Below are 21,577 nucleotides of genomic sequence, written 5' to 3'. Positions count from 1 at the left end.
CCCCTCCCCACATCCCCCTCCCCATATCCCCCTCCCTATATCCCCCTCCCCACATCCCCCATATCCCCCCTCCCCCACATCCCACTCCTCATATCCCACTCCCCATATACCCCCCCCATATCTGCCATATCCCCCTATTCCATATCCCCCTCCCCATATCTCCCGACCCCAAACCCCCCTCCCCATATCCCCCTTCCCCCATATCCCCCATATCCCCCTCCCCCATATCCCCCCTCCCCATATCCCCCCTCCCCCATATCCCCCAATCACCGCCCGTGTGTCTAACCATGCATGCTGTATTGTGTATTGCAGGACCAAACGTCGAGGCACCCGTCCCCGCGGATGCTGACTGCCCACAGTACGCCCCTGGGCGGCCACGAGAGAAAGAGAGACTCGGCCCCTCTGGCATGCACGCCCGCAGGACGCCCCAGGGCGGCCACGAGAGACGGAGAGACCCGGCCCCTCTGGCATGCGATGCCCGCATGATGCCCCAGGGCGGCCACGAGAGAGGGAGAGATCCGGCCCCTCTGGCATGGGACGCCCGCAGGACGCCCCTGGGCGGCCACGAGAGGTGGTGAGACCCGGAGCAACAGGGAGACAACACTACCCAGGACACCACTACCCAGGACACCCCTACCCAGGACAGCACTACCCAGGACACCCCTACCCAGGACAGCCCTACCCAGGACTCCACTACCCAGGACAGCCCTACCCAGGACACCACTACCCAGGACAGCCCTACCCAGGACAGTCCTACCCAGGACACCACTACCCAGGACAGCCCTATCCAGGACACCACTACCCAGGACAGTCCTACCCAGGACAGCCCTACCCAGGACACCACTACCCAGGACACCCCTACCCAGGACAGTCCTACCCAGGACAGTCCTACCCAGGGCAGCCCTACCTAGGACAGCCCTACCCAGGACACCACTACCCAGGACACCCCTACCCAGGACAGTCCTACCCAGGACAGCCCTACCCAGGACAGCCCTACCCAGGACACCACTACCCAGGACAGCCCTACCCACGACACCACTACCCAGGACGCCCCTACCCAGGACACCACTACCCAGGACAGCCCTACCCACGACACCACTACCCAGGACGCCCCTACCCAGGACACCACTACCCAGGACAGCCCTACCCGGGACAGCCCTACCCAGGACACCACTAACCGGGGCAGCCCTACCCAGGACAGCCCTACCCAGGACAGCCCTACCCAGGACACCACTACCCAGGACACCCCTATCCAGGACACCCCTATCCAGGACACCACTACCCAGGACACCACTACCCAGGACACCCCTACCCAGGACAGTCCTACCCAGGACAGCCCTACCCAGGACACCACTACCCAGGACACCCCTACCCAGGACAGTCCTACCCAGGACAGCCCTACCCAGGACACCACTACCCAGGACAGCCCTACCCAGGACAGCCCTACCCAGGACACCACTACCCAGGACAGCCCTACCCAGGACACCACTACCCAGGACACCACTACCCAGGACACCCCTATCCAGGACAGCCCTACCCAGGACACCACTACCCAGGACACCCCTATCCAGGACAGCCCTACCCAGGACACCACTACCCAGGACACCCCTATCCAGGACAGCCCTATCCAGGACACCACTACCCAGGACACCCCTATCCAGGACAGCCCTACCCAGGACACCACTACCCAGGACACCCCTATCCAGGACAGCCCTACCCAGGACACCACTACCCAGGACACCCCTACCCAGGACAGTCCTACCCAGGACAGCCCTACCCAGGACAGCCCTACCCAGGACACCACTACCCAGGACAGCCCTACCCAGGACACCACTACCCAGGACGCCACTACCCAGGACACCACTACCCAGGACAGCCCTACCCAGGACACCACTACCCAGGACGCCCCTACCCAGGACACCACTACCCGGGGCAGCCCTACCCAGGACAGCCCTACCCAGGACACCACTACCCAGGACGCCCCTACCCAGGACACCACTACCCAGGACAGCCCTACCCAGGACACCACTACCCAGGACACCCCTACCCAGGACAACCCTACCCAGGACAGCCCTACCCAGGACACCACTACCCAGGACACCACTACCCAGGACACCACTACCCAGGACGCCCCTACCCAGGACACCACTACCCGGGGCAGCCCTACCCAGGACACCACTACCCAGGACACCACTACCCAGGACACCACTACCCAGGACACCACTACCCAGGACGCCCCTATCCAGGACACCACTACCCGGGGCAGCACTACCCAGGACACCCCTACCCAGGACATCACTACCCAGGACGCCCCTACCCAGGACACCACTACCCAGGACAGCCCTACCCAGGACACCACTACCCAGGACACCACTACCCAGGACACCACTACCCAGGACACCACTACCCAGGACAGCCCTACCCAGGACACCACTACCCAGGACACCCCTACCCAGGACAGCCCTACCCAGGACACCACTACCCAGGACAGCCCTACCCGGGACAGCCCTACCCAGGACACCACTAACCGGGGCAGCCCTACCCAGGACAGCCCTACCCAGGACAGCCCTACCCAGGACACCACTACCCAGGACACCCCTATCCAGGACACCCCTATCCAGGACAGCCCTACCCAGGACACCACTACCCAGGACACCCCTACCCAGGACAGTCCTACCCAGGACAGCCCTACCCAGGACACCACTACCCAGGACACCCCTACCCAGGACAGTCCTACCCAGGACAGCCCTACCCAGGACACCACTACCCAGGACAGCCCTACCCAGGACAGCCCTATCCAGGACACCACTACCCAGGACAGCCCTATCCAGGACACCACTACCCAGGACACCCCTATCCAGGACAGCCCTACCCAGGACACCACTACCCAGGACACCCCTACCCAGGACACCACTACCCAGGGCAGACCTACCCAGGACACCACTACCCAGGACACCCCTACCCAGGACAGTCCTACCCAGGACAGCCCTACCCAGGACAGCCCTACCCAGGACACCACTACCCAGGACAGCCCTACCCAGGACACCACTACCCAGGACGCCCCTACCCAGGACACCACTACCCAGGACAGCCCTACCCAGGACACCACTACCCAGGACGCCCCTACCCAGGACACCACTACCCGGGGCAGCCCTACCCAGGACAGCCCTACCCAGGACACCACTACCCAGGATGCCCCTACCCAGGACACCACTACCCAGGACACCACTACCCAGGACACCCCTACCCAGGACAACCCGACCCAGGACAGCCCTACCCAGGACACCACTACCCAGGACACCACTACCCAGGACACCACGACCCAGGACGCCCCTACCCAGGACACCACTACCAGGGGCAGCCCTACCCAGGACACCACTACCCAGGACACCACTACCCAGGACACCACTACCCAGGACACCACTACACAGGACACCACTACCCAGGACGCCCCTACCCAGGACACCACTACCCGGGGCAGCACTACCCAGGACACCCCTACCCAGGACATCACTACCCAGGACGCCCCTACCCAGGACACCACTACCCGGGGCAGCCCTACCCAGGACACCACTACCCAGGACACCACTACCCAGGACACCACTACCCAGGACACCACTACCCAGGACACCACTACCCAGGACACCACTACCCGGGGCAGCCCTACCCAGGACACCACTACCCAGGACACCACTACCCAGGACACCACTACCCAGGACACCACTACCCAGGACGCCCCTACCCAGGACACCACTACCCGGGGCAGCACTACCCGGGGCAGCACTACCCAGGACACCCCTACCCAGGACATCACTACCCAGGACGCCCCTACCCAGGACACCACTACCCGGGGCAGCCCTACCCAGGACACCACTACCCAGGACACCACTACCCAGGACACCACTACCCAGGACACCACTACCCAGGACACCACTACCCAGGACACCACTACCCAGGACACCACTACCCGGGGCAGCACTACCCAGGACAGCCCTACCCAGGACACCACTACCCAGGACAGCCCTACCCAGGACAGCCCTACCCAGGACACCCCTACCCAGGACACCCCTACGCATGACAGTCCTACCCAGGACAGCCCTACCCAGGACAGCCCTACCCAGGACACCACTACCCAGGACAGCCCTACCCAGGACAGCCCTACCCAGGACACCCCTACCCAGGACACCCCTACGCATGACAGTCCTACCCAGGACAGCCCTACCCAGGACAGCCCTACCCAGGACACCACTACCCAGGACAGCACTACCCGGGACAGCACTACCCAGGATAGCCCTACCCAGGACACCACTACCCAGGACACCCCTATCCAGGACAGCCCTACCCAGGACAGCCCTACCCAGGACACCACTACCCAGGACACCCCTACCCAGGACATCACTACCCAGGACAGCCCTACCCAGGACAGCCCTACCCAGCACACCACTACCCAGGACAGCCCTACCCAGGACACCACTACCCAGGACACCCCTACCCAGGACATCACTACCCAGGACACCGACACATATGACACCGAAATACAGGACAGTGACACACAGTAGACGGGTGGAGATGAACCGCCACTCCAGAGTACCATGGACTCTGAGTCGGATGATGCTCAGGACACAACGCCTCTGCTGTCTCCAACACCCTCCACCATCGCAGAAACACTCACCTCGGTCGGGCACTTTAGTGATGAGGCGTCTGGTACACTCACTGGTGCGCACAACACAGCCGTCCCGGTACAGCAGGTGGAAGTAGGAGCAGCAGAGGGGCCGGGAGGTCGGAGGGCATCCTGCCGCAAGTGAACATCTGCCGCCCAGACACGTGCTAGGTTCCTGGAGTTACCACACCCACCCATAGACCCGATGCAGCCACCAATCCTGGGACAAAGGAAGAGGGTGACGGCCGGCTTGCAGCAGCTGCAGATGCAGGTGGAGGAGTGCGCCCGCGTCCAGGAGCTGGGAGTGGTGCCAGTCATCCGTGCCACCCAGGCCAAAACCGCACGGGTGGCATCCGCGGTGGAGGCAATGGGAGCGACGGTGTCAGACATGGAGAGCAGGATGCGAGGCCTGGGGTGTTCCGTGAAGGTGGCGTGTGTGGCCCAGGACATGACTTCCCTCTCCCAGGAAGCCATGAGCCAGAACCAGCGGCTGATGGCAGAGGCGCCCAACGCCGTGGCCTAGTCTCAGCAGGCCATGGCGCAGTCCCAGCAGGCAATGGCCCAGTCTCAGCAGGCCATGGCCCAGTCTCAGCAGGCCATGGCCCAGTATCAGCAGGCCATCGCTGAGGGCATCGGCGCCATTGCCCATGTGCTAGCCGGCGTCGCACTGTCACAGACAGGGATGGGCAACCCCCTGAGCTCCATGGCTGCAAACCCGCAGACCGTTGTCGATACCAGCACGGGCCTCCAGGCCTGGCAGCGCCAGGTGTCGGGGGGCATCGGATGGCCGGTCCGTTCGCACCCCCGACCCATGTAGAGGCCCGGGGGTCCATCGGGCACCCCGAGGAAGGTGAAGGTGCTGGGGCCCGTCCCGGGTCCCCCTGTAGGGGAGGTCCAGCAACACAGCAGCACCTCGGACTCCCCCCCTTCTGTCCCAGGTGCATCTGGTGGGCAACGGGCATGACAGGCTGGCAGCTTGCCATCCCAGTCGCCCGTGCCGCAGCCTGGCCCATCTAGGCCGGGCCACCCCAGGAAACGGCCGCCAAAGGGATCCCGAGTCAGAGGGCAGGAATCACAGGAGTCCACCTCCAGTTCTGCTGTACCGTCTGGGGATCCACCTGGGCGTAGTCAAAGGGCCCGTAAGGCCAAACAATTAGACACTGAGTAAGTTGGCATGGGTGCAGGGCACAGACGAGTTTTAGGGGCTAGGGCACGTGTATGGACTGTTTGTTATTAAAATCACTATCACACCTACAGAAGCTGCCTTTGTGCTCTGTCCGAAGCGTGCGGGGGTGTCATGTACATTGAGCGCAGTGTGTGTGTGAGGGATGGTCTTACGTCGGCCCCAAGTGAGTGTGCCCCCACCTCCCCCGGGCCGCCTTCACCATCCCCCCGGGCAGAGGACAGGACCGTGCACTGCAGTGTCACAGCCGCATGCAGGGATGGTCCGGGTGGATGGTGGTCCTGTGGCCATGGGTCAGACACAGTCCAACCATGTAGAGCCCGGAGCTCATCGCAGAGCGGGTTGTCATCATCCTCCATGGCCTGCAATAGACACGCGTCCACCGGCAACTGTGTGAGCCCGGCCGTTATGCCGCAGGTGGTTCTGCAATGGAGGGGTAGTGTGCATGCGGGTGGGGTGGGTGTGGTTGGTGGGTGGGTGGGTGGGGGGGGTGAGGGTGTTGGTGCTGGGTGGGTGAGGGGAGGTGAGGGTGTTGGTGCTGGGTGGGTGAGGGGGTGAGGGTGTTGGTGCTCGGTGGGTTAGGGTGTTGGTGCTGGGTGGGTGAGGGGGGTGAGGGTGTTGGTGCTGGGTGGGTGAGGGTGTTGGTATTGGGGGGTGAGGGTGTTGGTGCTGGGTGGGTGAGGGTGTTGGTGTTGGGGGGGTGAGGGTGTTGGTGCTGGGTGGGTGAGGGTGTTGGTGCTGGGTGGGTGAGGGAGGTGAGGGTGTTGGTGCTGGGTGGGTGAGGCTGTTGGTGCTGGGTGGGTGAGGGTGTTGGTGCTGGGTGGGTGAGGGGGGGTGAGGGTGTTGGTGCTGGGTGGGTGAGGGTGTTGGTGTTGGGGGTGAGGGTGTTGGTGCTGGGTGGGTGAGGGTGTTGGTGCTGGGGGGGTGAGGGTGTTGGTGCTGGGTGGGTGCGGGGGTGGTGAGGGTGTTGGTGCTGGGTGGGTGAGGGGGGTGAGGGTGTTGGTGCTGGGTGGGTGCGGGGGTGGTGAGGGTGTTGGTGCTGGGTGGGTGAGGGGGGTGAGGGTGTTGGTGCTGGGTGGGTGCGGGGGTGGTGAGGGTGTTGGTGCTGGGTGGGTGAGGGTGTTGGTGCTGGGTGGGTGAGGGGGGTGAGGGTGTTGGTGCTGGGTGGGTGCGGGGGTGGTGAGGGTGTTGGTGCTGGGTGGGTGAGGGGGGTGATGGTGTTGGTGCTGGGTGGGTGCGGGGGTGGTGAGGGTGTTGGTGCTGGGTGGGTGAAGGGGGTGAGGGTGTTGGTGCTGGGTGGGTGCGGGGGGGGTGAGGGTGTTGGTGCTGGGTGGATGAGGGGGGGGGAATGAGGGTGGTCGGATGTTGCCATGGTGTGCGGTATGTGGCCATACTCGCTGATTCCTACGCCCCCTAGTCAGTGAAGCGGGCGGCTGTCAGCCTGTGCGGTGCCCGCTGGCCCAGCCGGTAACGGTGGACAGCCACCCGCCCATGTCCAGCCCGTCTGCCCTGACACTTGCCCCCATCCCCCTCATCTGGGGAGGACTGCGCCTCTTCCTGCTGCTCCTCCACTCCCCCCATCTCTGCCTGCGGCACATCGCCCCTCTGCTGGGCTATGTTGTGCAGGACGCAGCACACCACAATGATGCGGCCGACCCTATCTGATGGATACTGGAGGGCGCCCCCTGAGAGGTCCAGGCACCTGAAACGCATTTTGAGCACGCCAAAGCACCTCCCCCCAGGACACTGACGCCCAGGACACTGACGCCCAGGACACTGACGCCCAGGACACTGACATACAGGACCCTAACACACAGGACCCTAACACACAGGACCCTAACACACAGGACACTGACGCACACGACACCCACAATCAGGGGACGGATGGAGAGGAATCACCACTCCAGGGGACCCTGGACTTTGGGTCGGATGAGGAGCACATCATTACACCACTGATATCTCCTATACCCTCCACCATCACAGAGACACTCACCTAGGTTGGGCACTTTAGCGATGAGGCATCTGGGACACTAACTGGTGCGCATGTGGTGGTATGCATTAGGGGTATTATGGTACCCTGTGATGCCGAGAGGCTATTGGTGGATAGACGCCGGGTCCCGATTGGATCAGCCGCCTACTGGCTCCACCCAATAAGGCGGAGTATAAGAGCCTGGGTTCTCCCAGCAGCCGCATTCTGTAACTGTGCTGCTGGGGAACAAGTCTGTGTAATAAAGCCATCGATTGACTCCTTCTCATCTCGTCTCGTGAGTGATTGATTGTGCTACAATTTATTACGCAAACTTTAAAGAACATGGAGCTCTGAATCACTCTGGAGTGTCTGCGAGTCAGCCCCACGCGTCAATCTCAGCGGCCACTTTTAAACACTGGTTAACGTGTTTTGAAGGATACCTCCGAACGGCCACCTGCGTACCTACAGAAGACCAGAAAATGCTGGTCCTGCATTCTACGGTGAGCCCGGAAATCTACGCTCTCATAGACACGATTACCAGGTGGCGCTCGTCATGCTGAGAGGACCGTCAACCAGGTTTACGCACGCCACCAGCTCGCGACGAGGCGGCAAATCCCCAGGGAATCGCTGGACGAATTCTACAGTGCGTGCTAATACTGGGGAGAAATTGCAACTGCCCACCGGTCCCGGCTAATGATTCGGGATGTTTTCGTGGCAGGTATGTTTTCATCCCAAATTCGCCAGCGATTGCTGGAAAGAGACTCACTCGGCCTCAAGGAGGCACGGGCCCTCGCGGCCTCGTTCGATGTGGCATCGCAGAACGCCCGTGCCTACGCCCCCGACCGCGCGGCAGCCCCTTGGGCACCGTGGACCCCCGCCGCGACTGAACCCCCGGCACCCCCCACTTCCCCGCAGGCCTATGCTGCCAGAGCGCCAGATCACCCGTGTGGGCCCCGCTGCTACTTTTGTGGGCAAGCGAAACACCCCCGACTGCGCTTCCTGGCCCGCTCAGCCCTCTGTAAACGGTGCGGCAAAAAGGGGCACTTTGCAGCAGTGTGCCAGGCCTGGGGGGTCGCCGCAATCTCCGGGGGAGAACCAGGACCCCAACCTCAACCCCCCCAACGATCCATGTGCGGCCACCGGATGCCGCCATCTTGGGTCCCGGACTCCATGCGGGAGGGATGGGCGCAGCCATTTTGTGCTCATCCAGACACGTTCGTCCACCCCCGACCGTGTGCGATCCGTGGGCGCCGCCATCTTGGCTGATGGCTAAGGACCCCGGGATGGACGGCCCCACGGGCCTGAGGAAAACGCCCCGATGCAGCAACAGCGACTGGCTTCGGTGACCTTGGACCAGTCGCGGCCCCGAACACTCCAAACGGCAACAACAACAGTATTCATAAATGAGTACGACTGATTGACTCTGGGAGCACGGAGAGTTTTATACACCCCGATACGGTTAGATGCTGTTCCCTTCCGATCCACTCAAGTAATCAAAATATTTTCCTGGCAGCAGGATCCCATTCTCCCATTGCGAACCTCACTGTTCAGGGGAGGGAGTTCAAGAACTATCGGCTCTACGTCCTCCCCACCTCTGTGCTGCCACACTCCTGGGTTTGGATTTCCAGTGCAACCTCCAGAGTTTAACGTTTCAATTCGGCGGCCCTATACCCCCACTCACTAACTGCGGCCTTGCGACCCTCAAGGTCGACCCGCCTTCCCTGTTTGCGAACCTCACCCCGGATTGCAAACCCGTCGCCACTAGGAGCAGACGGTACAGCGCCCAGGACCGAACCTTTATCCCGTCAGAAGTCCAACGGCTGCTGAAGGAAGGCATAATCCAGGCCAGCAATATTCTCTGGAGAGCTCAGGTGGTAGTTGTAAAGACCGGGGAGAAGCAGAGGATGGTCAGAGACTATAGTCAAACCATCAATAGGTACACGCAGCTGGATGCGTACCCTCTCCCCCGCATATCCGACATGGTCAATTGGATTGCACAGTACAAGGTCTTTTCCACGGTGGACCTTAAGTCCACCTATCACCAGCTCCCCATCCGCCTGAGCGACCGCAAATACACTGCTTTTGAAGCAGATGGGCGGCTCTATCACTTTTTAAAGGTTCCATTCGGCGTCACTAATGGGGTCTCGGTCTTCCAACGGGAGATGGACCGAATGGTTGACCGGTAAGGTTTGCGGGCCACGTTTCCGTATTTCGATAATGTCACCATCTGCGGCCACGACCAGCAGGACCACGACGCCAACCTCCGAAAATTCCTCCAGACCGCAAATGCCCTGAATCGCATACAACAGGGAGAAATGCGTGTGTAGCACCGACCGTCTAGCCATCCTCGGCTACGTAGTGCGAAATGGAGTTATAGGCCCAGACCCGGAACGCATGCGCCCTCTTATGGAGTTCCCCCTCCCTCACTGCTCCAAGGCCCTGAAATGCTGCCTGGGCTTTTTCTCTTATTACGCCAAGTGGGTCCCCAACTACGCGGACAAGACCCGTCCGCTAATTCAGTCCACTGTCTTTCCCCTGTCGACAGAGGCCCGCCAGGCCTTCAGCCGCATCAAAGTGGATATCGCAAAGGCCACGATGCACGCCATCGACGAGTCCCTCCCCTTCCAAATCGAGAGCGACGCGTCTGACGTAGCTCTGGCGGCCACCCTCAACCAAGCGGGCAGACCCGTGGCCTTTTTCTCACGCACCCTCCACGCCTCAGAAATCCACCACTCCTCAGTGGAAAAGGAGGCCCAGGCCATAGTGGAAGCTGTGCGACATTGGAGACATTACCTCGCCGGCAGGAGATTCACTCTCCTCACTGACCAACAGTCGGTTGCCTCATGTTCGATAATGCACAGCGGGGCAAGATCAAGAACGACAAGATCTTGCGGTGGAGGATCGAACTCTCCACCTATAACTATGAGATCTTGTATCGTCCCGGGAAGCTAAACGAGCCTCCTGATGCCCTATCCCGTGGCACATATGCCAACGCACAAGTGAACCGCCTCCGAACCCTCCACGAGGACCTCTGCCACCCGGAGGTCACTTGGTTTTATCACTTCGTGAAGACCCACAACCTGCCCTACTCCATCGAGGTCAGAACAGCCACCAGGAACTGCCAAATTTGCGCAGAGTGCAAGCCGCACTTCTACAGGGCAGATAAAGCGTACCTGATAAAGGCTTCCCGTCCCTTTGAACGCCTCAGTCTGGACGTCAAAGGCCCCCTCCCCTCCACCAACCGCAACACGTACTTCCTGAACGTGGTTGACAAGTACTCCTGTTTCCCATTCGCCATCCCCTTCCCCGACATGACCGCTGCCATGGTCATTAAAGCCCTCTGCACCATCTTTGCACTGTTCGGTTTCCCCGCCTACATAAATAGCGATAGGGGGTCCTCCTTCATGAGCGATGAACTGCGTCAATTCCTGCTCAGCAAGGGCATTTCCTCGAGCAGGACGACCAGTTACAACCCCCGGGGTAACGGACAGGTAGAGAGGGAGAACGGAACAGTCTGGAAGACCGTCCTACTGGCCCTACGGTCCAGAAATCTCCCAGTCCCCCGCTGGCAGGAAGTCCTCCCGGACGCCTTTCACTCCACCCGGTCGCTGCTGTGTACCACAACAAATCAAACACCTCACGAACGCCTCCTTGTCTTCCCTAGGAAGTCCTCCTCCGGAACGTCACTCCCGACCTGGCTGGCAGCCCTGGGACCCATCCTGCTCCGAAAACATGTGCGGGTACACAAATCGGACCCGTTGGTCGAGAGGGTTCACCTCCTCCACGTGAACCCTCAGTACGCCTACGTGGCGTACCCCGACGGCCAACAGGACATGGTCTCTCTGCAGGACCTGGCACCCGCCGGATCTACACACACCCCCCCAACACCAATCACCCCCTCCCTCCCACCGGCACGCCCCACAGCCCGGGTGGATCGGTCCTTCCCCCGGCCCCGCCTAGGGGTAGTGTAGCAGGAAGAGACATCGCTACGCTCCCAGAGACAACAGTGCCCGAGCCACCGCCTGCATCACCACCGGGGCTGAAACGATCGGGGAGGACGACCAGGGCACCCATTCGACTCATCGAATCATTATAACAAAGCAAGAAATGCCTCTGTAAATAATTCAGTTGCCCAGTAAAAGCGGCATTGTAAATAGTGCTAGTAGTTTGATATCGGAGCATAGCCGCTGTGTTAGTGGCATCCCAGGTACCGATTCTGTAAACCCCTACCACCATACGGCCCACTACTCCCGTCGTGTTCTTTTTTAACAAGGGGTGAATGTGGTGGTATGCATTAGGAGTATTATGGTACTCTGTGATGCCGAGAGGCTATTGGTGGATAGATGCCGGGTCCCGATTGGATCAGCCACCTACTGGCTCCACCCAGTAAGGCGGAGTATAAGGCCGCATTCCCAGAGCCCTGTTCTCCCAGCAGCCGCATTCTGTAACTGTGCTGCTGGGGAACAAATCTGCGTTATAAAGCCATCGATTGACTCCTTCTCATCTCGTCTCGTGAGTGATTGATTGTGCTACAGCGCACAACACAGCCATCCCGGTACAGCAGGTGGAGGCAGGAGCAGCCGAGGGGCCGGGCGGTCAGAGGGCAGCCCTGCGCAAGCAACCATCTGCTGCCCAGACGGGTCCTGGGTTCCTGGAGTTACCACACCCACCCATGGACCCAATGCAGTCATGGACTAAGGGACGATCGAAGGGGGTGGCGGCGGGCTTGCGGCAGCTGCAGACACAGGTGGAGGAGTCCACCCGCGTGCAGGAGCAGGGAGTGGTACCGGTCATGCATGCCACCCAGGCCGAAACCGCACAGGTGGCGTCCGCAGTGGATGGAAATGGGTGCGACGGTGTCAGACATGGGTTGCAGTATGCAAGTCCTGGGGCTTTCCGTGCAGGCGGCGTCCATGGCCCAGGACATGGCTGCCCTCTCACAGGCAGCCATAAGCCAGAGCCAGCAGGAGATCGCAGAGATGCTCAGCGCCGTGGCCCAGTCTCAGCAGGCCATCGCTGAGGGCATCGGCGCCATTGCCCAGATGCTGGCCGGAGTCGCCCAGGCACAGTCAGCGATGGCCAACTCCCTGAGCTCTATATGGCTGCAAACTTGCAGACCCTTGTTGAGCCCAGAGCTCATCGCAGAGCGGGTTGTCATCATCCTCCATGGCCTGCAATAGACACGCTTCCACCGGCGACCGTGTGAGCCCGGCCCGTTGTGCCGCATGCGGGTGGGGTGAGGGTGGTTGGTGTTGGGTGGATAGGGTGAGGGTGGTTGGTGTTGGGTTGGTGGGTGGGTGGGGTGAGGGTGGTAGGCTGGTGCTGTACTGTGCTGTCTGTGCCCATACTCGGCGATTCCCACCCCCCCAGTCAGTGAACCGGGCGGCCATCAGCCGGTCCCGTGCCCGCTGGCCGAGCCGGTAACAATGGGCAGCCTCCCGTCCATGTCCAGCCCGTAGTCCTGAACATTGCCCCTATCCCCCTCATCTGGGGAGGCCTGCTCCTCGTCTTGCTGCTCCTCCCCCTTCTCCTCCTCCATCCCATCGCCCCTCTGCTGGGCTGTGTTGTGCAGGACGCAGCAGACCACAACGATGCGGCCGGCCCTATCTGATGGGTACTAGAGGGACGCTCCAGAGCGGTCCAGGCACCGGAAGCGCATCTTCAGCAGCTCACTGCACCTCTCTATCACACCCCTTGTCGCTGCATGGGCATTGTTGCAGCGGTTCTCCGCGTCAGTCTGTGGCCTCCGTATAGGCGTCATCAGCCACGACCGCAGCGGGTAACCCCTGTCGCCCAGCAACCAGCCCTCAGCCGGTGGGGGGGGGGGGGGATGAAAGATTGCGCCAATACGAATGAGTCATGTACACTGCCTGGGTACTGGGCGCAGACGTGCAGGATCATCATGCGGTGGTCACAGACCACCTACACATTCATGGAGTAGGTCCCCTTCCTATCCGTGAACATGGCCCTGTTATCCGCAGGTGGCCGCATGGAGAGGTGCATCCCATCGACCCCCCCCCGGACCATGGGCATCCTGGCCGAGGCAGCGAATCCCGCTGCCCGGGCATCCTGGTGGGCGCGGTCCACAGGGAGCGGTCTGCAATGGCAAACAGGACGTTTGTCACTGCATGGATGAGCCGGTGCACGGATGTCTGTGAGATACCGGACAGGTCCCCACTCGGCGACTGGAATGACCCATGGCATAAACGTTCAGGGCCATCGTGACCTTGACGGCCACGTGGAGAGGGTGTCCTCCCCCAGTGCCACGCGGTGCCATGAGATGGCAGATATGGGCGATGGTCTCCCGGCTCATCCTGAGTCTCCTCCTACATGCCAGGTCCGTGAGGTCCTGGTACGACAGCGGGGCCGGTACACATGGGGCCTCATCGGGCGTCTCCGTCGCCGTGGCACCACCTCCTCCTCCTCGGCTTGTCGGGTGGGCAGGCGCTGCAGCCTGGGCAGCTGCCACCTGCCTCTCCGCGGCATGCTCCTCTGCGGCAGCCTCCGCCGCCTCCCTGGCACACTCCTGCTCCAGCTCCTCCAGGGCACCATGTAGAAGTTCGGCTCCCGCCACGCTGGCCAATATCGCTGGGTGATGACCAAACATAACGGCCTGCAAGGGGTGGGAGATGGGGGGGAAAGACGACATGTCATCATTGCAGCCAGGTGCCATGGGCTGCATAGTCGCGACTGTTGCTAGCTGGCACCTGGCCAGGCGGACACCCTCCCCAACAGCCCCCCCCACTGTTCTCCCCGGCACGCACCCTCCCCAACACCCCCCCTCCTCCTTGGCACGCACTCTCCCCAACACCCCCCCCCCCGCCCTCCCCGGCACGCACCCTCCCCATCACTCGCCCTCCCCGGCCCCACCCTCTCCTCCCCGGCACGCACCCTCCCCAACACCCCCTCCCCTGTCCTCCCCGGCCCCCACCCCCTCCCCCCTTATCCCCCTCCCCCCTCTCCCCCTCCCCCTCTCCCCCTCCCCCTCTCTCCCCTCCCCCTCCCCCCCCCGGCACGGTCACTCCAAAGGCTCCTACGACCCCCTCCCCCACCAACTGCAGCCGTGCCGTCACTTCTCCGGCGGCCACCCCAAGCCGACCCCTCCCTCCGTGCTGGCCGGCATCAACCAGCACGACTAGTTGTCGCCGTTAAACTGATGGTTCGATTTACACCGGCGGGACCCGTGGTCACGTCGGCGGGACTTCAGCCCATCCGGCCCGGAGAATTCGGGCAGCCCAGGGGCCCATTGCGTCGCGCCGGTCCTCGACATTTTCCGAGGAGGGCGACGCGATTCACGTCGATGGGATTTTTGGGGGGCCGGGGAATATCACGGGCGGCGTCGGTGCGGAGGGGCGGGATTTACGCCGCCCCCCGGTGATTTTCTGACCCGGCAGGGGGGTCGGAGAATCCCGCCCATAGAAAATAAGAGCAGGAGGAGGCCATTCGACCCTTCGTGCCTTATTCACAGCACAGAGACTACTGGGGTTTAATAAGGCAGCAGCCCACCACCTTCTCAGGACATTTAAAGATAGGCAACAGATATGCTGACTTTGACAGTGACGCCCAGATACCATGTCAGAAACACAAATGGATGGTGATGTGGGCTGGGAAAGCTGAAGATTCGCTTATTCTTGTGGCACGGCTTAGATCATTGACCCATTTCCTGCATTGCAGGCTGGTCCTCCTCTGCACCCCATGGATGCTGACCACCCTGGTGACTTCCTCTCAGGCCACGGTGGTCAGTCAGATAAGCCTCTGTCCATCCCTGAGGAAGAGGCCTTTCCTGTACTGCCTTGAGGATATGGGACGTCATTCTCCGACCCCCCAGCGGGTCGGAGAATGGCCGTTGGCCGCCGTGAATTCCGCCCCCGCCGGTTGCCGAAATCTCCGGAATCGGGCCGCGCCGGTTGGCGGGCCCCCCTGCTGGATTCTCCGGCCCGGATGGGCCGAAGTCCCGCCGATAAATTGCCTGTCCCGCCGGCGTGGATTAAACCACCTTTTGAATGGCGGGACAAGGCGGAGTGGGCGGGCTCCGGGGTCCTGGGGGGTGCGCGGGGCGATCTGGCCCTGGGGGTGCCCCCACGGTGGCCTGGCCTGCGATCGGGGCCCAACGATCCGCGGGCGGGCCTGTGCCGTGGGGGCACTCTTTCCCTTCCGCCTCCGCCACGGTCTCCACCATGGTGGAGGCGGAAGAGACTCCACTGCGCATGCGTGGGAAACTGTCAGCGGCCCCTGACGCTCCCACGCATGCGCCGCCCGGAGATTTCATTTCCGTGCCAGCTGGCGGGGCAACAAAGGCCGTTTCCGCCAGCTGGCGGGGCGGAAATTCCTCCGGCGTTGGCCTAGCCCCTCAATGTTGGGGCTCGGCCCCCAAAGATGCGGAGCATTCCGCACCTTTGGGGCGGCGCGATGCCCGTCTGATTGGCGCCGTTTTGGGCGGCAGTTGGCGGACATCGCGCCGTTTCGGGAGAATTTCGCCCATGCTCCATGGATAGGATCAAGGAAGGCAGGAGTAGGCTTCAAACCTGCTCCACCATTCTATATGATCATGACTGATCATCAACTTCAATGCCTTTTTCCCATACTATCTCCATATCCCTTTATGTCATTGGTATTTAGAAATCTGTCAACTCTGCTGTAAATGTACTAAATAACCGAGCGTCCACAACCCTCTGAGGTAGAGAATTCCAAAGATCCACAACCCTCTGAGTAAAAAGAAAACTCCTCATCTTGGTCCGAAGTGGCTTGACTGTTGTTTTGAAATTATGCCCCATGGTTCCAGACTCCCCAACCAGGGGGAAGGTCTTGGCTGGAATTCTCCAACTGTTCCAATTCACTTTTCCCACCAGAAGAGCACCCCTTCTGATGGGCTTCCTGGTGGGATGGGGTGGCTTCAATGGGAAATCCTATGACAAGCGGCGGGAATATAGAATTGCTCTGCCAGCGAAGAGCTTGTGCTGCGAGACACGCAGCGGGGAAACCAGAGAATCCCGCCCTTATCTGCATCTAACTCATCTATCCCTTTAAGTATTATGGAGGTTTCAATGGGGTCACCTCTCACTTTTCGAAACTTTAGGGATTACAGGTCCAATTTCCCCAATCTCTCTTCATCGGACAGCCCCTCCATTCCGAAACAAGTCTGGACTATCTCTATGGCAATAATATGCTTCCTAGGATAAGGTGTCCAAAACTGCACACAGTACTCCAAGTGCAGTCTAACCAAGGTTCAATACAATTGAAGCATGCATTTGCTATTGTACTCAAATCCTCTTGTGATAAATGCTAACGTACCATTAGCCTTCCTAATTGCCTGCTGCACCTGCGTGTTAGCTTTCAGCGGCATATTGACGAGGATCTCCAGATCATTTTGTACATCTACACTCTCTAATCTCTGACCATTAAAGAACTAATCTGCACATCTGTTCCTTGTAGCAAAGTGGATAACCTCAGTATATTCCGTTTGCCATTTTCTAGCCCAAGTGCTGTCCAGGATCTTCTGCCCTGGGCCTAAGTCCTGCAGCAGGGGTGGGAAGCGTGTTTCCTGCCGCTGAGCCCAGTGGGAAATCATGCCGATTCGCACAATCCTGAATCATTAATTATGCAGGCGGGTATTTCCCGACACTTTATGTGGTGGGGCAGGTAAGATATTGGACTCCCCGCCATCTTATCTGGGCGCCATATTGAAAAGGCGCCTGAACAGCTGCGGCTTGAGAATCCACCTCCTAGACTACCTGTAGCTTGAGGGTGTATGTGAGCTGCATCACCCACTGCTACATGCAATCTTCCAGGGTCCACGATCTCTTCCACTCTCTGCAAGCTGCCCCAGGCTTCCATCCAGGTGAGTGCTGGCATATGCGCTCCTTGTTGGTTCAGATGTGTTGAGGACCGGCATGAAATTACGCCAGTGGGGACAGAGAGGGATGATTGGGCATTAGGGAATATTCCAGTTGTTGCTTGATTTCCGTCCCGACAATAGGATGCACAAATGCTTCCCGATGTCCTTTGGCAGGAATGAAGACCCGTCATTATCGTACCACGCATGTTCCTGCCATCGATTTCAGCCATCAGGCAACCAATTTTGCAGTTCCCATGGGATTGACTGACCCTGCCCTCCACCTCTCCTGGTAGTGGTGGGAGGAACAATTAAGTCTGTCCATCACTGATGCCTTCCCGTGCTCATCCTTCTTCCATTAGTCAAGGCCTGCCTGGGTGCATTAGCACTTCCGCATGTTTAACAAGTTTTGATGGCTCACTTTCTGGCTGGGGAGACAGATGATCCACTGTGATGGTGCATGGGAATATCAGCATAATCACCTCAGACATAAGGCAGGCAGTTCGTCCAGGCAGCCTTTCAATCCAAGGAGTGTATCGGGCATCTGATTTCTCTCCCCTTGTCTTTGGAATTCCAGCAACTGAGCCATGACTGGGTCCAGGGGCTTGTCATCTGACTAGGCCCTGGGTACCCTAGAGTCAACTCGTTGGTCTTCCCCAAGTGACTCCCCCAGTACCCTGAAGTCAACAGCACACCCCCCCCCTCCCCCTACCAACCACCAGGTTCCACGCGACTTGGCCCTTGTGGACTGCAGTCAACCTTCCTGTATCCTGAGGCCAAACCACAGTCACCATCGAGTCTTACCCCCCATACCCTTCCCCATACTCTTTGAGGCTTACCCCGTCTCCTTCCAAGTCTTACTCCAGTCTCCACTCCAGTTTTACCCCAGTACCCTCAGTCAGGCCTGGTGTCACCCCTAGTCAAGCCTGATGAAATGAAAAATAAAAGTTGCTTATTGTCACGAGTAGGCTTCAATGAAGTTACTGTGAAAAGCCCCTAGTCGCCACATTCCGGCGCCTGTTCGGGGAGGCTGGAACGGGAATCGAACCGTGCTGCTGGCCTGCCTTGGTCTGCTTTAAAAGCCAGCGATTTAGCCCAGTGTGCTGATGACCCCTGAGTTAAGCCTGGTGTCCACCAAACCCTGATATCACCACCTCCCTCCCCCCCCATATATGAGGAGCAACACCGTGAGCACTGCGCTCACCTCAGAGCTCCCCTCGGAGGTGCACACCTTTTGAAACCAGGCATGTTTCACACTGTTCTGACATCAAGCTGTCGTGGATGAATTATTTGATGTGGGTCATATGATTCCGACATAGGAGCCCAATAATAAGATGCAAATAATAATAATAATCGCTTATTGTCACAAGGAGGCTTCAATGAAGTTACTGTGAAAAGCCCCGAGTCGCCACATTCCGGCGCCTGTTCGGGGAGGCCGGTACGGGAATTGAACCCGCGCTGCTGGCCTTGTTCTGCATTACAAGCCAGCTGTTTAGCCAACTGTGCTAAACCAGCCCCAATGCGGTATTCCAACATGGTTCCCACCGTTGAATGATGAGGAATGCAGCCGCCACAGATGGGGGGAGGGGATGGGATCGCGGCACGTTTTCACGCTGAGGCAAAACGTACTTGAGGATATTTTCTACTCCCATTGCCGAACCCGCCCAATGTGCGCAGGAGTGGAAAATTCTGACCAAAGTTTTCTATTCAATTCAGCAGTTTCACTGCATTAACAAGTATTGATGTAATTAACAAGTATTGTTTCCACACAATAAACAATGTCCTGAACTCGTAGCCAGACTGTTAACTCTTTTCTTTTTGACAGTATGCATTGTCTCTGTGCAAGGCTCCATTGGTGAGATGTGGCTACAATATTTACCCAACTATGCTCCCAAGGGCCTGAGGTTCTGAACTGCAGCTGGCACGGAGTCTGATAATAGAACTTTTCATCAGATTATTTGTCCAAATACAAAGGTGCAGAATATGAACATTAGAAATGAATTGTGTCTTTTTCTGTCTAATGAATATGCAATAAAGCCCTAAAAGTTAATTACTATCATAAAGACCCATTAAAAAGGTGGCAATGGAATATTGATATAATTAATTCATCAATGAAAATCAATCCATGTTTTGCTGATGAATCAGAAAGTGTACAATGAATATACGGAGGGTGTGCATTATAGCCTTTGCTGAGTTCCAGAAATATTGCAGTCAGTGTATTAGTTGTTCTTGAATGGGAATAAACTTAGCACTCCAGTGAAGGACGCATGATATTTTATTATGATTTATTTATATACAATTGTGAAAATTAGGAGAGGGATTGAAATGCACAATGCAGGACAGCATCAGGGTTGAAATGAGTCAGGAAGTAATGGTTTGATTATTGGTTGTAAATCAGTTCAGACCAGTTCAAGGTTGAATTGGTATGAAATGGGAGGAACTGGTTTTGGACGCGTATTGGTTGGTTTCAATGAATCCCTCCAGTGCAGAAGGAGGACACTCAGCCCATCGGGTCTGTACCGACCCTCTGAAAGAGCACCACACCCAGGCCCACTCCTCCACCCTATTCCTGTAACCCCACAGAAAGTGCACATCCTTGGAAACTAAGGGGCAATTTTACACGGATAATTCACCTAACCTGCACATCCTTGCACACTGAGGGGCAATTTAGCATGACCAACTGACCTAACCTCCAGATCTTTAAGCTGTGGGAGGAAACCCACGCAGACACAGGGAGGACTTGCAAACTCCACACATACAGTCACCCAATGTCGGAATCGAAACCGGGTCCCTCGTGCAGCAGTGTGCCACCTACCGGAGATGACTGTTAAACTGGTAATTCTACTGGAACTATACAGCTAGAATTCCCAGTTTCTGAGTTGGCACCAGTACTTTGGGCTGAATTCCGATTACGGGAAAATGATATAGTGTAGATTTATTTGTTCTTAAGGGCAGCACGGTAGCATTGTGGATAGCACAATTGCTTCACAGATCCATGGTCCCAGGTTCGATTTCGGCTTGGGTCATTGTCTGTGCGGAGTCTGCACGTCCTCCCCGTGTCTGCGTGGGTTTCCTCCGGGTGCTCCGGTTTCCTCCCACAGTCCAAAGATGTGCGGGTTAGGTGAATTGGCCAATGATAAATTGCCCTTAATGTCCAAATTGCCCTTGGTGTTGGGTGGAGGTGTTGAGTTTGGGTAGGGTGCTCTTTCCAAGAGCTGGTGCAGACTCAGTGGGGCCGAATGGCCTCCTTCTGCACTGTAGATTCAATGATAATCTATGATTAATCTAGGACAAAGGTTCGGCACAACATCGTGGGCCGAAGGGCCTGTTCTGTGCTGTATTTTCTATGTTCTATGTTCTATGTTTAACCCATTTCATTGTTATTTACTAAAACCAGTACCACGATGAAAACCTCATCCCCTCATTTCTCCCTCTTTGTCCCCTCCAGCTGTCTCTATCTTTTCCACCTCTTTATCTCTCTCTCTCCCTCAGTCTCCATCCTCCTCAGTCCCCAACTTTCCTCAGTCTCTACCCTCCCTCAGTCTCCATCCTCCCTCAGTCTCACACCCTCCTCAGTCTCTACTCTCCCTCAGTCTACCACCCTCCTCAGTCTCCATCCTCCCTCAGTCTATCACCCTCCTCAGTCTACCACAATCCTCCGTCTCCCACCCTCCCTCCATCCTCCCTCAGTCTACCACCCTCTTCAGTCTCCATCCTCCCTCTGTCTACCGCCCTCCTCAGTCCTCAACTTTCCTCAGTCTCCCACCCTCCCTCAGTCTCCCACCCTCCCTCAGTCTCCATCCTCCCTCAGTCTCCCACTCTCCTCAGTCTCTATCCTCCCTCAGTCTACCACCCTCCTCAGTCTCCCACCCTCCCTCAGTCTCCATCCTTCCTTAGTCTCCATCCTCCCTCAGTCTCCATCCTCCCTCAGTC

The sequence above is a fragment of the Scyliorhinus torazame genome, chromosome 16 (assembly GCF_047496885.1).
Source record: "Scyliorhinus torazame isolate Kashiwa2021f chromosome 16, sScyTor2.1, whole genome shotgun sequence".
Taxonomy (NCBI): Eukaryota; Metazoa; Chordata; class Chondrichthyes; order Carcharhiniformes; family Scyliorhinidae; genus Scyliorhinus; species Scyliorhinus torazame.
This window is presented reverse-complemented; position numbering follows the sequence as displayed.